At 40.2% G+C, this 15,288-nt stretch overlaps 1 pseudogene; it reads right to left on the minus strand.

The window, feature by feature from the left end:
- Window positions 1-3,619: 3,619 nt before the first annotated feature.
- LOC118639569 overlaps window positions 3,620-15,288 on the minus strand; it is a 72,191-nt pseudogene continuing 60,522 nt past the window's right edge.

Genomic DNA, 15,288 nt, shown 5'->3' on the forward strand with positions numbered 1-15,288 from the left:
CTGGGGGGCTAAGAAGTTCCTGCAAATGGAGAAGTGCTTGAAACCATGAGAGAGTCAGCCCAATGGGCCTATTATCTCACAAAATGAGACATTGTAACATCATCGCTACCACATAAAGAGATTTTCTTTTATGTTTACACAGTCTAGGGAAATCTAATAATTTAACACTTGACTGCTTACGTGCAATAGACACACCTTGGATTAGCCTGTGGAAGAAACTATCATTTCCGTTTGCATCTCTTTTCCACTCCTTCCTCTCTGTTTCCAATTACAATTTCATTCTGAAGCTCACTCCCAGAACAGGAGCTGTGCCCAGCAGACTTGCCTGATTCACATTCTCCACATAACTTGTGGGAAAGTGGCCGGAATGATTGAAACACATTGAATACCTGTTGTGATTTTAGAAATCACCAAGGAAAACATAACATATAGAAGTCTCACCAAATATTTCAATTTAGTAGTGACAAGTACAGGCTTCTTATCAAAATGGATTTTCTCTTCCTGGAGAGATACTTAAGCCAGGATTCCTAATTCCTATTCATCTTTCCTCAAAAATTAGTGGCTCTTAACAAGCTGTGCTGATCAAGTGGGAAAGGACCTTTGATACGGGCTAGCTGCTTCCTGCCCTTGTCTCCTCCCTTCCCCAGTGCAATGGAGAGCTGAGTGAATACCATGTTACTAAGCAACTCTGAAAAGATTTTTGAATCTTATTAATTAAATAACTCTGAAGGGTACTTGGGCAAAATGGATATATCCTGTCCAACCTAGGCAGGGGAAGTACAAAGAGAAAACAGCAGAACACAGTATGAAGACCAATCACAGAAGGAGCTGGGTGGATATTGTCATACAAGCAAGATTTCCAGCCATTTGTGACAACTTGGAGAGATCTTGAGGGCATTATGGCTACGTGAGATCAGTCAGGCAGAGAAAGACATACAGTTGACCCTTGAACAACATAGGTTTGAACTGTGCGGGTCCACTTATACATGGCTTTTTTTTTCCAGTAAATATATTGAAAAAATTTTTGAAGATTTCCTTACTACCTTGAAGCAATCATATTGATTACACTTCAATACCACAAGCAATCATATTGCTGCTTTCTTTATCAAGTATAATGAATACAATGAAATATAATGAATCATTATACTTGTAAATAAATGTAATTTTTTTCACATTGTCTTTTTTGTTGTTGTTTTTGTTAATCCTCATCTGAAGATATTTTTCCATTGATTTTTAGATAGAGTGGAATGGAGGGAGAGAGAAAGAAAGAGAAACATTGATGTGAGAGAGACACATCGATTGGTTGCCTCCCACATGATCCCAACCGGGCTAGGGATCGAACCTGCAACCAGGCATGTGCCCTTGACCAAGAATCCAATCTAAGACACTTTGGTCCATACTCTAACTGCTGAGCCAAATCATCCAGGGCTGTCTTTTCTTTTTTTTTTAATTTCTCACCTGAGGATATTTTTCTACTTACTATCAGATGGAGTGAGAGGTAGGGAGAGAGACAGAGAGAAACATCGATGTGATAGAGCCACATCAACTGGTTGCCTCCCACACGACCTGACTAGGGCTGGGGACAAACTGCAACCAAGGTTTGTGCCCTTGACTGGAATCGAACCTGCAACTCATTGGTCCATTTGTTCAAGGGTAAAAATGTGCAACTAGTAGGTAAATAATGCACAGCACAGTGATTATAGTCAACAATACTATATTATAAAATTCAAAGTTGCTAAGAGACCTGTGTGATGTGATAGATTCAATAAAAGTAAAAAATATATAAGTAAATAAATAAATAAAACAAAAACAGAACCAGAGGAATGAGGAGAAAAACATGTCAAAGCAAACATAGGTACTGCATACCACATACATTTTAGTAACAACTAAATTCTCCCACATATGTCACATCTGGGGGGGAGTATCATCTTGTAAGAACTCAGATATACAATATATTTCTGAAACATCCCAGTCTTTATTATTTTTCAGCACATACTCCTGATAGACCTGAAGCGGACTGAGCCAACAGGAGTGCCTTTTCCCTAAGCAGCCCACGCTCCAGTCACCGGGCACTCTCCTCGTGTTGTTTGAATTCACTGAGGGTATGTTTATCCTTTTCATTGTCATTGTTGTGTTTTATTTTGTTTTTATGAGTACTTATTTTGTGCTTTATTCCATTAAAGTAAATGTATGTTAAAATACTTCACTGATAAAAGAGGAATCAATCATTTTAGTTTCTGTTTCCATCATTGTCAGTGAGCAATTAACATCATTTTGTGCCTCAATTTTGCTCATTTTGTGGCACTTTTCATTCCTCTGTGTGACTCCCATTTTTCATCTGCTATCATTTCTATTGCATTTGAAGAACTTTATTTAACATGTATGTAATGAAAGTCTGTTAGCAACAAATCCTATAAATATTTATCTGGAGCCCTGGCCAGTTTGGCTCAGCGGTTAGAGCGTCGGCCTGCGGTCCAGAGAGACCCGGGTTCGGTTCCCGCTAAGGGCACGTACTTCGGTTGCAGTTTGTCCCCGGCCCTGGTTGGTCGTGCGGGTGGCAGCCACTCGATGTGTCCCTTCACGTCGATGTTTCTCTCTCTCTCCCTTCCTCTCTCTCCCTCCCACTCTATCTGTACAAAAAATGGAGGAATGTCCTCGGGTGAGGATTAAAAAAAAAAAAAAAAGTAAAATATTTATCTGGAAAAGTCTTAATTTTACCTTCATTTTAATGATATTTGGGTGAATTTAACATTCTAAGTTACAGGAGGTTTGTCTCCATTTTTTACAGCACTACAAAGATGTAATTCCATTGTCCTCAGACTTGCAGAGTTATTGAGGAATCATCTGAAATAATTCTTATTTTTATTGCCCATTTAGATTTTTTTTTTAATCCTCAACCTAGGATATTTTTCCATTGATTTTCAGATAGACTGGGAGGGAGGAAGGGAAAGAGAGGGAGAAGGAGAGAGAGTGGGGGAGGGGACGTGGGAGGGAGAGAGAGAGAGATCATTGTGAGAGAGACACATGGATTGGTTGCCTCCCGCATGACCCAGACCAGGGCCGGGGATCAAATCTGCAAATAAGGTACGTGCCCTTGACTGAGAATCAAACCTGAGACTCTTGGCTCCACAGGCCAACACTCTCCGCTTAAGCCAAACTGGCCAGAGTATCTTTGTATCCCATTTTGTAGTGTATATTTATCTCCAATCACTTTCAAGATATTTTCTAATCATTGGTTTTCAGAAATTTGATTAGCATGTAGCTCCATCTGTTTTCTGTTTTTGTATTTATCCTCCTTGGTTGGGTTCATTGAAATTTTTAGATCTGTGGGCTTAGAGTTTAAAAATTTTAGAGTTTATAAATTTTGGAAAATTTTCAAATAAAAAATTTTTATTTGTTCAGAAATTCTTTCTGATCCCATGTTTTCTGGGACACCAATTAAATTTATATTATTGATATTGTCCCACAAATTACTGGGTCTGTTTTTTAATATGTTTACTCTGCTCTGTACTTTATTTTATATAATTTTTCTTTCATCTCCAAATTTACTGATCTTTCCTTTTTCTTTTTTTTTTTTTAACAATAGCTCAGTTACTTAATTAGGCTCTTTGTAAGAAATCTAGAACACCATTTTGTGAGAATAAAGCCCATTTGTGAGAACCAACAGAGTGGAGGTAACCCTAGAACTGAGGAACAGCTTGAATTTTTGGCAGAATTTGCAAGTCCACGGCTTTCTGGTCAACCTTGCGCTGCTCTGTAATCTCGGACAGTCATCCCTCGCCACTTCACACTTCGACTTTCACGGCTTCACTCTATTGTGGTTTCTTCAAATATATCCATTAAAAAGTGATCGAGACAGTGAAAATGATACAGTGTGCACTCGATTGTCTGAGTCAATTATACTCCCCTGTATTACAATTAAAATTAAAATTATTGTACGTATGGACTGTAGGCCTATGTATTCGAGCACCCCAGGAATCCTTCAACACCAGGTGCAACCCCTAGAGTCTGGATCAGATGGACCGCGATAAAGGAGGGATGACTGTTACTTCTCTTTCTCTGTGTCGAAGATCTCACCCTCCTGGTGTCTGGGCTTGCACAGCTTCTTCTTGAAGTGAGCATCAGTGAGATGTTTAGGGATTTTCACACCACTGATATCAATTTTGGTGGAGGTGGCAATGACAAATTTCTGGTGTGTTCTACCCAGAGGATCTCTTTTAAGGGACAGAGACCCAATCACAAGTAACAAGACAATGCTCAGCTGCTTCAGGAAAATCACCCTCTTGCCTCTGTGGCACCCAGTGAGGACGATCAGAATGGTCCCAGGAGTGATGCTCATGGGCAGTTTTCCCACATGCTGATTGAAGGGTTCTCGCCCTGGCTCAGCAGCTTCCGAAGCACATCTTCAGTAGGATAATACCTAGGCATTTTGCAACTTGAACCACTCGAGTAGCACCATTCTTGTCACCACCAACTGGTTTTGTGACAGTAGCAAGAACCTTCTCCTTTTTCTTTCCAATCCTGGATTTAGCTGCTGAATCCTTCCTCTTGTACATGGCCGTTTGGAAATACATAGCCGACCGGGAATATCTGCCAATTCCTCTGACTAGGACAGGGTTTCCGCCGAAATGGGGCTTCCCCTTCTTAGGCGTCTTGGCTTTGAGGTGACTCTTCTTAATCTTGCCACCAGCATCAGCCTTCTCAGCTCCAGGTTTCTTCTCCTTAGTATCTGGCTTCTCAGGTTTTTCATCCACTATCTACCAATACATATATTTTTTTAAAAGGCATTTACCAATTATCTGGTAACAAGGCAATATCTAAAATGTACAAGGACGGGTTCCCAGACGATGATCCCTCCCTCTTCAAGGAACGATAACATCCTTTACATCCCTTCTCTTGTAAGATACAGGCATTTCCAAACCCGAAACATGTGCAACCAACTCACTATGGTTAATTTGGGGCTGTCTTTCCAATACACTTTAAACTTCTTGAGGATGTGAAGATAGCTGACACTCTTTAGGTGCTCGCTTGCCTTGTAAGGGCAAGTCGGGAAGAGCGGCCTCATCAGAATCCAACCCTGCTGTTTCGCGAACTATACGTCTTAGACACAGAACCTTCAAAAATCTCCACAGCTAAGCAGCAACAAGGAAGAAATTTGGAACCGTTTGCTTCCAGGGCATTTGCTCTTATCACGCTTCCTACAGTCTCAAGAAATCAGCTTAGGAGGTGAGCACATGCACACAATTAGCCCAGACTCTGGCCAGACCTAAAAGAGCCCAAAGCCCAAGAGGCAACTTCCAGTCACGAACATGGGGAAACGGGAAAGTAGTACTGGGCCTCAGCCCCAAATCCCAACATGGCTGAGACCTCTTTCCTTTTTCAATGACTGCTCTTAGTTCCATTCAGTAAAATTTTCATGTTGTATATGTACTTTTATGTTCAGTGGTTCATGGTTTATTTTTATATCTTTCATTCCTTTTCTAATTATGTTTAAAGTGAAGATCTTAATACAATAATTTAAAATAACTGTTTTAGACTGACAAACCTCAGAGGAAAGGGGGGGGTGAAGGGTACAGGAAAAGAAAAACCAAAGAACTTAAATATATTTATGCATAACCAGTGGACACAGACAATAGTGTGGGGAAGGCAGGAGGGGGGTGGGAGTGGGGAGAAGGGGGTCATTTGGGAAAAAAAGGGGGACATCTGTACTACTTTCAACAATAAAGATTAAAAGAAATAACTGTTTTAGCACCCTTGAGCTAATTAAATCACAATTGTTATTGCTAAGTATATGTCTATTGCCTGATTTTCTCTTGGTTAACTGTAATTATATATATTTTAATAATATTATTTTATTATATATGCTTCTTTACATATCTTATAATTTTTATTTGATTTTATTTCATTTTTTAATTAATTTATTTTTGTTACAGATGTTTCTCCTTTTTCCCCAACTGATTCCCCACCCCCCGTCCCTCCCCGCCCTGTCCCCAGCTTTGTTGTCCATGTCCATTGGTCATACATACATGCATATAAGTTCTGTGGTTTATCTCTCCCTCACCACCACCTCTTCTGGGGATTGTCAGTCTGTACCCCACCTCCACGTCTCTGGGACTACCCATTTCTCAGACTGTTACGTTCATTATATTCCACAAATAAGTGAGATCATATGATACTTGTCTTTCTCTGTTTGGCTTGTTTCGCTTAGAATAATACTTTCTAGGTCCCTCCATGCCACTAAAAAGGATAAGAGATCTTTCTTTCTTACAGCTGCATAGTACTCCATTGTGTATATGTACCACTGCTTTTTTATCCATTGGTCTATTGATGGACATTTGGACTGTTTCCAGATTTTAGCTATTGTGAATAGTACTGCATGAACATGGGGGTACATATATTCTTTCTGATTGGTGTTTCAGGCTTCTTAGGGTATAATCCTAGAAGTGGGATAACTAGGTCAAACAGAAGTTCAATTTTTAATTTTTTGAGGTAATACCATAGTGTTTTCCATGGTGGCTGCACCAGTCTGCATTCCCATCAGCAGTGTACTAGAGTCCCCTTTTCTCTACACCCTCGCGAACACTTGTTGTTTGATGATTTGTTGATGGCGGCCATTCTGACAGGTGTGAGGTGATACCTCATTGTTGTTTTAATTTGCATCTCTCTGATGATTAGTGATGTTGAGCATTTCTTCATATGTCTCTTGGCCATTTGTATGTCCTGTGTGGAGAGGTGTCTATTCAGCTCCTCTGCCCATTTTTAAATTGGGTTGTCTTCCTTTTGTTGAGTGGTATGAGCAGTCTATATATATTGGAAATTAACCCTTTATCTGATATATCATTGGCAATTATGCTCTCCCATACAGTGAGTTGCCTTTCCATTTTCATGATTGTATGTTTTGCTGTGCAGAAGTGTTTGAGTTTGATGTAGTCCCATGTGTTCATTTTCTCCTTTGTTTCTGTTGCCTTAGGTGAGGTATCAGTGAAAATTCTGCTGCGTATGATGTCTGGTTTTGTTTTGTTTTTTATTTTATCTTCACCCGAGGACATTTTTCTATTTTTTGTTCAGATAGAGTGGGAGGGAGAGAGAAGAAGAGAGAGACATCAATGTGAGAGAGACACATCGAGTGGTTGCTACCCACACGACTCCAACCGGGGTCGGGGATAAACTGTAACCAAGGTACATGCCCTTAGCAGGAACCGAACCCAGGTCTCTCAGGACCACAAGCCAACACTCTGACCCCTGAGCCAAACCGGCCAGGGCATGATGTCTAAAATTTTGTTGTCTACATTTTCTTCTAGGATTTTTATGATTTCATCAGTCACATTACGTCTTTTATCCATTTTGAGTTTATTCTCATGTATGGTGTAAGTTGATGGGTGCTGAATTTTGTCAAATGCTTTCTCAGCATCTATTGATATAATCATATAAGTTTTATCTTTCATTTTGTTTATGTGGTATATCACATTTATTGATTTGCAAAAATTGTACCAGACTTGCATCCCTGGGATGAATCCCACTTGGTCATGGTGAATAATTTTTTTTGATGTGTTGCTGGATTGGATTTTCTAGTATTTTGTTAAGGATTTTGGCATCTATGTTCATCAGGGATATTGGCCTATAGTTTTCTCTCTTTGTAGTGTCTTTTTCTGGTTTTGGAATAAGAATTATGCTGGCCTCATAAAATGAGTTTAGAAGTTTTCCTTCTTCTTGCATTTTTTTAAATAGTTTGAGGAGAATGGGTGTTAGTTCTTTGAATGTTTGGTACAACTCCCCCATGAAGCCACCCGAGCCTAGGCTTTTGTTTGCTGGGAGAGTCTTGATTACATCTTCAATTTTCTTCATTGATATTGGTCTTTCTAAGTTTTCTATTTCTTCCCAGTACAGTTTTGGGAGACTATGTGTTTCTAAAAATTTGTCTATTTTGCTTAGATTGTCCAGTTTGTTGCCATATAATTGTTCATAAGATTTGTTAACAATCCTTTGTATTTCTGTGGTGTCAGTTGTAACTTCTCCTCTTTCATTTCTGATTTTATGTATTTGGGTTCTCTCTCTTTGTTTCTTGGTGAGTCTAGCTAAGGGTTCATCAACCTTGTTTGTCTTTTCAAAGAACCAGCTCTTTGTTTCATTGATCCTATGAATTGTTTTTTGTTTTTTTTTTTTTGTCTCCATGCCATTTATTTCTGCTCTGATCTTTACCATTTCCTTCCTTCTACTTGCTCTGGGGTTTTCTTTTTTGTTTGCTTTCTAGTTATTTAAGTTGTGAGGTTAGATAATCTATTAGAAATTTTTCTTGCTTCTTGAGGTAGGCCTATAGTGCTATGAACTTCCCTCTCAGAACTGCTTTCGCTGCATCCCATAGATTTTGTGTTGTTGTATGTTCATTTTCATTGGTTTCCAGGAATTTTTAAATTTCTTCCTTGATCTCTATAATAACCCATTTATTGTTCAATAACATGCTATTCAGCATCCATGTTTTCAAGTGTCTTTGCATGTTCTTGTTGCAAGTGATTTCTAGTTTCATGCCATTGTGATCTGAAATGATGCTTGATATGATTTCAATCTTCTTGAACTTGTAGAGACTTAGTTTGTGCCCTAACATGTGATCTATCTTTGAGAATGTTCCATGTGCACTTGAGAAGAATGTGAATTCTGCAGTTTTGCGGTGTAATTCTCATAGATATCTATGAAATTCGTTTGATCTAGTGCTTCATTTAGAGTCTGTGTTTCCTTGTTAATTTTTTGTCGAGAAGATCTATCCAGTGATGTCAGTGGGGTATTTAAGTCCCCTGCTATAATTTTATTGCTGTTGATTTCTCCTTTAAAGTCTTCCAAAAGATTTTTAATATATGTTGGTGCTCCTATATTGGGTCATATATGTTTACCAAGGTTATATCTTTCTGTTGAATAGATCCTTTTATTATTATGTAGTGGCCTTCTTTGTCTCTAGTTATGGCCTTCATTTTGAAATCTACTTTATCAGATATGAGTATTACTACCCCAGCATTTTTTTTTCCTTTCCGTTTGCTTGAAAAATTTTTTTTCCATCCCTTCACTTTCAACCTATGTGAGTCTTTTGTTGTGAGGTAGGTCTCTTGTAAACAACACATATGTGAGTCATGCTTCCTTATTTAGTCAGCTACTCTGTGTGTTTTTTATCAGAGCATTCGAACCATTCACAATTAAGGTGATAATTGATAGGTACTTATTTATTGCCATTTTTGTTTAGTGTGGTTCTATTTTTCTTCCTATTTCTTCTACTTATTACAGCAGTCCTTTTAGCATATCTTGCAATGCCGGTTTGGTGTTAATACATTCCCTTAGCCTGTTTTTGTCTGGAAAGCTCTTTATTTGCTCTTCTATTTTGAATGATAGCCTTGCTGGATAGAATAGTCTTGGATTCAGATCCTTGTTTTTCATGATCTTGATTACTTCATGCCATTCCCTTCTGGCCTATAGTGTTTCTGTTGAGAAGTCAGCTCATAGCCTTATGGGGGTTCCTTTGTAGGTAACCTGTTGCTTATCTCTTCCTGCCTTTAGGATTCTCTCTTTGTCTTTAATTTTTGCCATTTTAATTACTATGTGTCTTGGTGTGGGCCTGTTTGGGTTCTTCTTACTTGGGGCTCTCTGTGTTTCTTGAACTTGAATGCCTTCTCTCTTCACCAAGTTAAGAACGTTTTCTGTCACTATTTCTTCCAATATATTCTCTAACCCTTGCCCATTTTCTACCTCTTTGGGTTCTCCTATGATGCGAATGTTATTACATTTCCAGTTGTCCCACAGTTCTTTTAAGCTCTCTTCCTATTTATAATTGTTTTTGTTTGGTTTGGTTTGGTTTTGGTTTTGGTTTTCTGATTGGTTGATTTTTTCTACCCTGTCTTCTTACTCACTGATCCAGTCCTCAGCTTTCTCTACTCTGCTGGTTAGTCCTTCCAATTTGTTCTTAATTTCTGTTTTGTCATTCTGCATTTCCACTTGGTTGGTTTTCAGTGTTTCTATATCTTTACTCATGGTGCTGATGTCCTTACTCATGCTGTTGAGCTTCCTCAAGATCTTGGCTCTAAACTCTACCTCTGATAATTTGCTTAGCTGCATTTCAGTGATCTCATCTTCAATAGAGTTCTCTTGTTCTTTTATTAGGGATTTGTTTCTTTGTTTCACCATTTTGGCTATCTCAGTGGGTTTTGGAGCCTGCCAAATTTTCCCTGGTGGTGTTGGTGTTCTGCTGTTTGTGGCTCCCTCTACTGGGTTTGGATGAGCCTTGGTGGGTCCACGTTGAACACCACTGTCAAGTCTTATTTTCCTGTGTAGATTTGTAAGCCCAGGAAGGGTTCAGTTATCCTCTACCTTTTTCCTGGTGGCTAGTAGTCTCAGTTAATCAGTGCCTGGACTGTAGCCCTGGTGTTCTGCATAAGAGGATTTCCAGAGGGTGATAGATGCTGGTTATTAATGAGCCTCAATTTGCATTTCTTTGCCTCACCTGGGAAAGGCTGAATCTCCCAGGGTGGTGGGGGGGAGGGGCTGCTGCTTTTCCCCACAGCTTGGGGAAGGAGCACTCTGGCCACCGTCCTTTGTGGCCACAATTCAGGAAAACTCTGGGTGCCCTCCAAATCCCAGGTGTCCCCACAGAGTTTCAGCCCTGTCTGCCCTCCCTCTGCCATAGCCCCCAGGTGAGTGGCTGTGACTATTTTAGCCTTCTGTCCTGGCTCTCTGCACTGTGGGCTTGGTCTTTATTCAACCCCCGCCCGCCCCCGTTTGGTCCAGGGAGATCATCTGCATAGCTACTATTCACTCCACCTCCATTTTCACATCGTCTACGCCTATATGTGTGCAGCTGGGTCACACAGGCCTTTCTTGTGCCCGCCCCCCTGCACCCTGCTGGTCCCACGGGTAACTGGATCACACAGTCCCTTTGGGGACCCAGCTCTATGCCTACGTTATGGGCTGCTGGGTCGCACAGGCCTCACTGGTGCTTCAGCACCCTGCAGGTCCCGCGGGTAACTGGATAGCGCAGTCTAAAATAACATTATTTGCCCTGGCCAGTTTGGCTCAGCAGTTAGAGCATTGGCCTGCGGTCCAGAGAGACCTGGGTTTGGTTCCCACTAAGGGCATGTACCTCGGTTGCAGTTTGTCTCCGGCCCTGGTCGGTCCTGCGGGTGGCAACCACTCAATGTGTCCCTTTCATGTCGATGTTTCTCTCTCTCTCTCTTCCTCGCTCTCCCTCCCACTCTACCTGAACAAAAAATGTCCTCGGGTGAGGATTAAATAAATAAATAAATAAATAAATAAATAAATAAATGTTATATTGTTGAGTATCAGGTTTGTCTTTCTATAAAAAGTGTTGAAATTTATTTTATCAGGCAGTAACTTTATGATGAGCTTTTTTTTTTTTTTTAAATCCTCACCCAAGGATATTTTCCATTTATCTTCAGATAGAGTATGAGGGAGAGAGCAAAATATCCATGCAAGAGAGACACATCAATTGTCTCCTGCACGACCCTAACCAGGGCCAGGAACTGAACCACAACTGAGGTATGTGACCTTGACTGGAATCAAACCCACAACGCTTTGGTCCACAGGCCAATGCTCTAACCGCTGAGCCAAACCAGCCACGGCTGATCAGCTTACTTTTAAGCTTCATTAGGGCTGGATTAGAATAGTCTTTACACTAGGAACAATTTAGCCATACTACTAAGACCTAACCTTTCAGCTGTCTCTTAAATAATCCCTGGGTTGCTATGAGGTCCTCCTATTCTGGCTAAATGGAACTTGTTTCCCAGCTCAGTTTGAGTCCTGGAAGTTGTTGAGTTTATAGCTCCCCTGTTGTTCTTAGTGTTGCCTCATGGAGTTTCATGCTATATAGAAGCTTAGTATTCACCACAAGTTCAAGAGGACCCCTATTCTGATTTCTGTAGCCACTTTCTGCATAACTCCCTATTTTTCACTATTCCGCCCTGAAAATTCCACCTATTTTATCCTCCCCAAAGGTTAATCTCTATCTTCTCACCTCAATGAGAATACTATACCTTGCCTGGGTTGTCCTTTCCTATGCCATGGTCCACAAAGGATCCATAGATTATTGTAACCAGAGCAATTGTAGGCTCACATCATTTATTATCCTTTTCCCTGGATCACAATCCTTCGTTGTCTATTGTCAAGTTTCTGAAAACAGTTGCTTCATATTTTGTCCAATTTTTTAAAGTTTTACAGCAGGAAGACAAATCCAGTACCAGTTACTTCAACATGACAAGAAGTGGGAAATATACAATTTCAGTGAATAAGGAATTCAGGACAACTTGAATGGATACTTCTAACTCAGGGTTTCTTATGAGGTTGCAGGTGACATCTTGGCCAGGACAATAATAATATAAAGGCTTATGAGGCTAGAGAATTGATTCCAGAGTGATTCACTAATGTGAATATTAGTTGTTCAAAGGAAGTCATAGTTCCTCACCCCATAGTTCCTCGCCTTTGGGTTGCTTGAATGCCTCATGGCACAACGGCTGGCTTCTCTCTGAGCAAGTGATCCAAAATTGCCTATGCTTTCTATAACCACCAAAACACATAAAACACAAGGTGACAACACCTTAGATTTTTAGTAAATGATGAACTATTAATATTATCTTTAATACAAGCCACACTGGATTGCATTCAACACACAGAAGAACCATATCCAACAAATTCTTAAATTAATTATGGAAAAAAACTAACCATTCAATTTGGTAAAAATAAGCGCAATCCCCAAGAAAGTTTGAGCGTCATCTTGACACGCTCTCCTCCCTTTCACAAGTAGGTTGCCACATTATTTCAGAGATTCTAATTGAGAATGTCCCCCAAGACTCTCAAGAGGGCCTAAGACCACCATCAACAAATCGTCAAACAGCAAGTGCTGGTGAGGGTGTGGAGAAAAGGGGACTCTAGTACACTGCTGGTGGGAATGCAGACTGGTGTAGCCACTGTGGAAAACACTTTTTGAGGTATTACATCAAAAAGTTAAAAATTGGCCCTGGCCAGTTTGGCTCAGCGGTTAGAGCGTCTGCCTGCGGTCCTGAGAGACCCGGGTTAGTTTCCCACTAAGGGCACGTACCTCGGTTGCAGTTTGTCCCTGGCCCTGGTTGGTCGTGTGGGTGGCAGCCACTCGATGTGTCCCTTTCACGTCAATGTTTCTCTCTCTCTCTCTCTCTCTCTGTTCCTCTCTCTCCCTCCCACTCTACCTGAGCAAAAAATGGAAAAGTGTCCTCGGGTGAGGATAAAAATAAAATTAAATTAAATTTAAAAAGTTAAAAATTGAACTGCCATTTGACCCAGTGATCCCACTTCTAGGAATATGCCCTAAGAAGCTTGAAACACCAATCAGAAAGAATATATGTACCCTTATGTTCATAGCAGCACTATTTACAATAGCTAAGATCTGGAAACAGTCCAAATGTCTATCAGTAGATGAGTGGATAAAAAAGCTGTGGTAGCCCTGGCCAGTTTGGCTCAGCGATTAGAGCATCAGCCCTCAGACTGAAGAGTCCTGGGTTCGGTTCCCGCTAAGGGCTTGTACCTTGGTTGTGGTTTGTCCCCGGCCCCGGTTGTGGTTGTGGTTGTGTGGGTGGCAACCAGTCGATGTGTCTCTCTCACATAGATGTTTCTCTCTCTCTCTTCCCTCCTCTCTCCCTCCTGCTCTATCTAAAGATAAATGCAAAAATGTCCTCGGGTAAGGATAAAAAAAAAAAGCTGTGGTACATATACACAATGGAATACTATGCAGCTGTAAGAAAGATCTCTTATCCTTTGAGACGACATGGAGGGACCTAGAGAGCATTATCCTAAGTGAAACGAGCCAGTCAGAGAAAGACACATATCACATGATCTCACTTATTTGTGGAATATAATGAACAAAATAAACTGATGAACAAAATAGACCCAGAGACATAGAAGTAGGGTAGAGACTGACAAACCTCAGAAGAGGGGTCAGGGGGTGGAGGAGGGAAGAGATAAAGCACAGAACTCATATGTATGTATGCATAACCATGGACATAGACAACAATGCTGGGGGTGGGACACGTGGGGGGGAGCGGGAGGAGGGTATCAATGGCGGAATAATGAGAAACATCTACAACAAAAATAAATTGATAATAAATAAATAGAAATAAACTTAAAAAGAGAAAAAGAGGGCCTAAGAGGGTTTTGCTTGGCACATAATGTCAGTAGCCACAGATAATTAGAGAACAAGAGCCCTGATACAACCAGCACTCCCTTTGCACATCTCAGTGTACCTGGCTGTCCTCACTGCTCATTTCCACAAGGCTGAAGCCAGCAACCTCTTTCAGAGTTCTGCCGGTCCATGCCACCAACTCAAAAATATTATAAGGAAAGAGAGCCCTTTCTAATCAGGGATATGCCAAGTACTGCGGAAAAGATGATCAAGCAGATGCTGGCTTCTCTGTGCTGCAGACGCGGTCAACTTAATAAAGGGTAAGGCTGCCTTTGCTTCTAAGTGAAGACAACTTGCAAGTCACATAACATTTTAAAATACATGCATTTCCTTAGACTTTTTATGTATTCATTCCAAAAAATTCATTTCTCTTCCAAGTTTATAAGACTCATAGCTCTTAGCAATATATTTAGCATTTAACATGCAGAAGTCTAAGACAGGAAGTCAATAGAGAGGAAAGATTCACACAGAATTTTTCTGGCTCCCACAAAAGTGAAAGTATATATACTCATATTCTACATATAATTTCCATTTAGCTTTTCTTGATAAGAATTAGAGCAATAAAAAGATGCAAAGTCTAGCAGTCAGTTCACGAGCATTTACTGCTGCTTACTCTGTACCATTCACTGTGCAGGAATCGCTGGTTCGATTACCAGTCAGAGTACATGCCAAGGTTGTGGGCCTGATCCCCAGTGGGGGGCATGCAGGAGGTGGCCAATCAATGTTCTCTCTCATCGACGTTTCTATCTTTCTCCCTCTCCCTTCCTCCCTCTGTCTAATATCAATAAAAAAAAATTTTTAATAAGAATAATAATCTCCAAATTACAGTATGTTTTCCAAGCATGTTCCTATAGTATTTCATTTGTTTATTTTTTTTCAATAAGTGACTTTTTGGACTCCCATGGATAAACTCAATATTATTAATTTTATGATTCTCAAAATAGTGATTGATTACTAAACATGTTCCCTATATTAAGTCTATTCTCTACCAAATAGCATCACCATTTGAGGACACCATATTCAAAGTAACACTTTTAATTTTTTAATATTAAATTTGAAATACCATTTAAGTTTAAAACTGAATA

The sequence above is a fragment of the Molossus molossus genome, unplaced genomic scaffold (genome assembly GCF_014108415.1).
Source record: "Molossus molossus isolate mMolMol1 unplaced genomic scaffold, mMolMol1.p scaffold_m16_p_21, whole genome shotgun sequence".
Classification (NCBI taxonomy): domain Eukaryota; kingdom Metazoa; phylum Chordata; class Mammalia; order Chiroptera; family Molossidae; genus Molossus; species Molossus molossus.